General features: G+C 50.4%; 1 protein-coding gene across 1 annotated transcript in view; it reads right to left on the bottom strand.

Annotated features, from left to right (window-relative positions):
* Nucleotides 1-6697, bottom strand: part of ADCY2 (adenylate cyclase 2 (brain)) — a 388416-nt gene that overhangs the window by 376722 nt on the left and 4997 nt on the right. The window lies entirely within an intron of this gene.

Below are 6697 nucleotides of genomic sequence, written 5' to 3'. Positions count from 1 at the left end.
GAGGACATTATGCTGAGTGAAATATCTAAGTCACAAATGGACAAATAGTGCATGGTGCTACTATTGTAAAACAGGACTGACATCGGGGTTGGGAGTAGACCGAGAAAGATGGGATAAATAATGTATACTGCATTGAAAAAGATGAGGGAGAAAACTGTTTAAAAGGAATATGTGATTAGGTATTACTGTCATGACAGGAGTCCAGAGTGAAGGCAGCATGGACCTAAGGGGAGGGATTGTAAAACAATGGGGGAACTTTCGTTTTACTTTTCAAAGAGAAGAGTGTACTGGGGGAGGGGAGGGGTGAGCAAGGAGAAAAGTGCAACAACGGATGAATGGAAATCCAAAGTCTGTAAATTTTCATTAAAATTAATTTAAAAAGGATTTAAAAAATACTTATGACCACACACCAAAAACTTTATCCTAAAAAAAAAGAAATAAAAAGACCGTACTACCCAGGCATTACCCACTGTATCACTGAACACTGGATGATGAGGAAAATCAAGACAGACTCAATTTTGAATTGGGGTGTTGGGGAAGAGGCCTGAGGACGTCTTGGACCATCAGAGAAGCTCTAAGGAGTGCTGGTGGCTTAGTGGGAAGGAACTGCGCTGACACACCAAAGGTATGTGGTTTGAATCCACCAGCTGCTCTGTGGGAGAAAGATGGACCATCTCTTCCCAGCTCATTAACCGCTCCTGAGAATCTGCTGGCGGCTCAGCTGTGGGTCAGTTCTGACTCGATGGTCCACAACGCCACCAAAAGAAGCAATAAATCAGTCCTGAAGGATGTGTAACCAGGACGCTGGGATGGGCTAAGCTGGCGGAACCTCACCTCACACGCTATAAATCCTTAGAAGACATGCCGCTGGGCACAGTGGGGGCAGGGGGACTCAGGAAAGGAGGGGAACCCCTCACAGATGGACTGACCTGGTCGCTATACCAGTGGTCCCGGGCGTGGTGGCGACGGTGAAGACGAAGAAGCGTCTCTCTGCGTTGTACCTGCAGATTCTGAGAACGGACGTTGACACCGTGCCCCCTAACAATTTGTGGGAGCAGGCACACCTCGGCGGGCACGGTAGCTGCTGGCTTCGTACCACTGACTTTTCATTGAGGTGCTGAGTGCTTAAACACTGCACCACTGGGGCTGCTTCTTACGTGTAGTTGTTGTTGCCACTGTGTGCTGTGAAGTCGGAACCAACCCACAGCGGGCTCTCCAGCAGGTTTTCAGAGGCGGTAAATCACATGGGTGCCCATGCTCCTTTTGAGGGGCAGCTGGATTTGAACCACGTGTGTCTGGGACTGCAGCACAGTTTTTTACCATTAGGCCAATACAGAGTGGACACAGTAGTGTAGAACACAGCACCCACCGAGCAGCTGGTGCAGGCCTAGATGTGGGGTCCCCAGAGCTGAAGCTGAGGAGTACAGGTGAACAGTAATCACCATTTCATGAGGACACTGTGCTCCCTTCAAAAAGCCCTGGAGGAGGGGTCAGGAGCAGCCGAGGTCACCTCAGAAAACCACAGGACTGTCCACGCCTGCAGTCAGGCCCACGAGGCTGTCCCCTTTTCTCAGGAGTGTGCTTCTTCCTATGAAGTCTAGAGCAACCCCTGAGTCATCCCCCGAGGAACAGAAGCATGAGTGTGGGGAGGTTTCCTGGGTGGCCAGGGCCAGGACCTCTGGGCTGCAGGGCCCCAGCAGTAAGCAACCTCTTCAATTGCCCGGAACAGTGCTAACAGCTGGCCGGCCGACTCCACATCCACTCACAAAAGGCCAGAAGTCTTTATTCTCTTCCGTTCACAGCAACAAAGAAAAGCTGTTTGCACACTGGGGTTCTATTTTTGTAAGAAAACATGCATTTGCACATGATAAGAGCCTGGCATCCTTCTAGAGGGCAGCACAAAGGAAGCCTCTTCTCCAGGACCTGAGAGGTTACCCGGGCTCACGGAGGCCGAGGACGGAGTCTGGCAGGTCTCTGCTCAAGCAGCTCTTCCCAGGCGGAGAGGCCTCCTGTCTTGTCTGCACCTGTCTAGCAGGGGTGGGGCTCCATCAGTGTGTCTAGAATGATCTCAACCTCCCCCTGAACCACTGAATGCTGTGACCCTGAGAAGGGTCCCCAAGTCAGCAGTCGTCCAAGATGAAGCTGATTCATTGCTGCAATATCCACTCATTAAGTCACAATTTAAAAACTTTTTGTTGTTGTTAGGTGCCACCAAGCTAGATGCAACTCACAGAGGCCCTGTGGGCAACAGACTGAACACCTTGCTCTCTTCTGACCCGCCCTCAGGATGTCCACAACGCTCAAGTCCACGGTGGCCATCACTGTACTGGGTCTGCTCATTGATGGTCATAGTCTCTTTCACTGACCCTCTCCTTCTCCCACATCATGTCCTTCTTCCAAAGACTAGCCCCAGCTGACAACACGCTCGGTGCATGTGAAGTGAAGGCACACTGTCCAAACCTTTGAGGATCCCTCCATTCTCGCTTTTTCCAAGGCAGACTTCTTGGAGTCTTTTTGGCAGCCCATAGTATATGCAAGATTCTTCCCTGAGACCGCAATTCACAGGCATAGATTCTTCCTCAATCTTCCTGGTTCCTTGTCCAACTTTCACATGCATGTCAACGGGAATGACTACGGAAGGACTTGGTCAGAAACAGCTTGGTCTTTAAAGTGAAAATGTAAAATCTTAAGCCTTTGCAAAATGAATTGGAGTCATTAAGCCTTTGCAAAATGAATTGGAGTCATGGAGATTTATCAGTCAAGGTGGCCTTGTTCTGAAGGCACTCATGAGAGAAGTCGTACAGAGAGGGGGAAGGCAGGCTGCACTCTACCTTGCAGGCCCTCCTCACAAAGCCTGCCCATCTGACTGTTGACGGTCAGGGGGGCCTTCTACCTCTTCACGTGCACCTTTGGGTTTATGTCAGTCAGCATGACACCATCAATCCCAAGCTCAAGTCAACTGTAGTAAAGTCGTCTCCGGGACACGGTGGCTCCTAGTATGTGCTCCACAGAGATCTCAATGGCTGAACTGCCAGAAATAGATCAGGAGGGCTTTTCCCGAAACACCTCTGGGTAGATTCAAGCCTTCAGCCTTCTGGTTTCTAGCCAAGCAAGAAAACCATACACACCACCCAAATTTTCACCAACACACCTGATATTAAGGGCTTAATGTTCAAAATGCCTTTCTAGTCATTGACTTTGACTTTGCCATGTGGTAGGGCAGGAATATGCAAATAAGGCCTGTTAGCCTACCCACCAGGGATTGGCTAATCTCTCCAATCCACAAGAGGATTGGCTAGTCTCACCATTCATTTGAGCAGATCCAGCAGCAGAAGGTGAAAACGTGGTCACCAGCAAAGGTAAGGTAGGTATGCAGAGCACAAACTTCAGGACCAGATATTCTTACACCAGCTGCACTTACAGCAGCAACAGCAGTGGCCGAAGATGAGAAGCAGAGATCTGACGGGAGATAGAGCAGGGCTTGGACTGTTATGCCATTGAACCAGAGATAAGAGCCTTTTGCCCAAGTTTCTTTGAGGACATGGAGGGCAGGGAGAGCCAATATTGAGAGGACTAAGAACTTTGTAACCCTGGCCTGTTGTTATGTTGTTATGTGCCGTCGAGTCGTTTCTGACTCATAGCGACCCTATGCACAACAGCTCTAAACCCTGCTCTATCCTGCGCCAACCGCACCGCCTCTGACACACCCATCCCGATTACCCCAGTCACCGAATCAATCCATCTCATAGAGGGTCTTCCCCTCCTGCGCTGTCCCTCCACCCTCCCAAGCATGATGTCCCTCTCCAAGAACCCGTCCTTCCTGGCAACATGTCCAAAGTATGTCAGACGAAGCCCCAGAATCTTTGCCTCCAAGGAGTAGCTTCGTTTAATCCTCTCCAAGATGAATCTGTTTGTTTTCCTGGCAGTCCATGGTGCATTCAATACTCTTCTCCAGCACCACAGCTCAAAAGCATCCACTCTCCTTCTGTCCTCCCTAGTCATTGTCCAACTCTCTGATACATAACAAGCGATTGCAAATACCATGACCTGTATCAGGCGCACCTTAGTCTCCAGAGAGACACTGTTGCTCCTGAGTACCTTTGAGAGGTCCCTAACAGGAGACTTTCCCATCGCGATACACTTTTTGATTTCCTGACTGCTGGTACCAAGAGTGTTGACTGTGGAGCCGAGCAAACTGAAGCTGTGAACACTCTCAATCTCTTCGTCATCCATCCTGACGCTGCTAATTGGCCCAGTAGCGAGAATCTTTGTCTTCTTGACATTGAGCCTCAGTCCATACTGAAGGCTGCAGTCCTTGACCCTTCGCAGCAAGTGCATGAGGTCCTCCTCAGTTTCAGCAAGCAAGGTTATGTCATCTGCATTAACGGAGACTGTTAATAGATCTTCCACCAATCCTGATGCCACAATTCTCCTCATAGAGCCCAGCTTCTCGGATAATCTGCTCTGCATACATGTTGAAAAGGTATGGAGACAGGCTGAGGTGCCTGTGAGCACATTTCGGAAGCTGTTTTGACTGTATTCTGTCACTAATCTGGATTATAGCCCTTTGACTTCCCTAACATGGTTCTGTGTGGTCTGTAAGCTATCACATTGAACTCTGGACCCAGTAAAGCAGTAAGCTTGGTGGTGGGATCAGCAGAAAGAGGTTGGGGAGAATGGGAGACATGTCTGACCTCACAGGAACTGGTTTTGTGTTGTTGACGATGCTGACAGGGACAGTTCCACTTTGTGAAGTTGGTAAAGGTTGTCCCCATGTGGTCCTTGCTCCTTTTACAACATCTCTTAATCTCAACAGATACCAGACTGAAAATGTGCCAAAACACCCAGGTTGTTGTCGTGGTGGTGTCATTCTTACTGTTTGCTATCACCTCCATCAAGTTGGCTCTGAGTCCTATGAGCCTCACTTAAAATAAAACCCTGCCCAGTCCTGTGTCATCTTTACAGCCCCTACTGTGACTGAGTCCACTGTGGTATCCACTCTGTCCACCCCTTGAGGTTCCTTCTCTCTTTCCCTGACCCTCAGCTCTTCCAGGTATGATGTTCTTCCCTGGGGACTAGCTGCTGCTGCTGACATGCCCACACAGGTGCCAAGTCTCCCCTTCCTGGCCTCCAAGGGGCTCTCCGGCTGCACTCCTCCCAGAATATTTATGGCATATTCCGTTCTAGGAAGGCGCCCATACAGAACAGTCCTAAGATCTCTGAAGGCTCAGTAGAAATAAGTAATACGTCCCCCACAGCAAAGTGTGTGGTCTGCATGAGAAAAGCACCCACTCAGGAAACATGTTCACTTGCAGGGAAAGTATCCACGCGTGGGAGAAACTGCTGTTCAGCATGGAGTGAGACTTGTGCCTCCACAGGCTTCTCTCCATGGGCCTCTCCTAAAGACTAAGATGGGACTGGTCTGAGGCATGGGACTTGAACTGATCTCAGGTGCACGAGAAACTGGACAGTAAGACAGACCTAAGCCGCACTGATGATGTGAATTATGGTGCTAACAGAGTTCCAGAGGAATGAACTCTCTTGGAAGAAGTGCAAGCAAAGAGCCCCTTAGAAGCAAGGCTGGAGAGACTGTATCATAGACTTTGAGCTTATTATCAGGAAGGGCCATTCTCAGAGGAATGCTATTCTAACACCTGGCAAAACAGGGTGAGTAAAAATGTGGAAGACGCTGAAGGCGACGGATTGATGCGGGCTGCAGAAACGGGCTCACGCACAGCCAACTGTGAGGATGGTACAGGGCTGTGCAGGGCTGTGTCCTGTTGTTCACAGGGTCACAACTGACGCGACAGAACTTCCCATCAACAGTCTCTATCTCCTCTTGACCAGATCGCCCGGGCAACAGACCTTCCTGACAGACTGTGCGCTCTGAGCACCGTTCCCAACTTCCATTAAAACGCTGCAGGACATCAGCAGACGTGCATTCTGCAGGCTGCATTGTGCCATTTGCACTGCGGCTGTTTTGTGGGGTTCCTTTTAACGAAAAAAGAAAACCAGAAAAATTACCCCACTGGCTCTACAAAACAGGACAAATCCAGTTTGTGGTGGTTCAGGCGCAGAATTCTCATCACTTCTGTGGAGATCCAAGTTCGAATCTGGACCGCCGCACCTGACACGCCTGTCAGTGGAGGCTTGTGTGTTGCTAGAGGAAGGGAGACCAGGAACGGGGCTCAGTGACTTACCTCCACAAGGGGCCTGTGGAGCCAGGAGTCAGCTCTGCAGCCAATCCCGGGGATGGTGCAGGACTGAGAGCACGCGGTGCCTGAGCGTGATGTCACCAGGAGGGCGAAGGATGCCAGCCAACTGACGACATCAGCAGCACAAGGATGAGAGGAAATGCCTTACCCAGCCCTCTCCTGACTTGGAGCTTCCAGCATTCTGAGTCATTCATTCAGAAAAATGAGGACGTGGCAATTCTTTTCTGTCGCCCTCTTCCCTGGAGAAGTCCCTGACGACTGTGGAGTGGTGGCGCAGATGCAGCAGCTCAGAAAGATGAAAGCAGATGCCAACTGTGGAGGTCACACAGAGGCTGGGCCCGGGAGCGGCAGCATGCCTGGCACCTCACTGCCAGGTGCCTGAGGTCAGAGACTGTCACCAGGCCAGACCGTCACCAGCCTAGAGTATCACCAGGGTAGATCATCACCTAAGCTAGACCGTCACCAGGCTAGACCATCATGAG

The sequence above is a fragment of the Elephantulus edwardii genome, unplaced genomic scaffold (genome assembly GCF_000299155.1).
Source record: "Elephantulus edwardii isolate Elephantulus edwardi_28Jun2011 unplaced genomic scaffold, EleEdw1.0 scaffold00375, whole genome shotgun sequence".
Classification (NCBI taxonomy): Eukaryota; Metazoa; Chordata; class Mammalia; order Macroscelidea; family Macroscelididae; genus Elephantulus; species Elephantulus edwardii.
The sequence above is the reverse complement of the archived record's forward strand: the minus strand, read 5'-3'. Positions and strand labels throughout refer to the sequence as shown.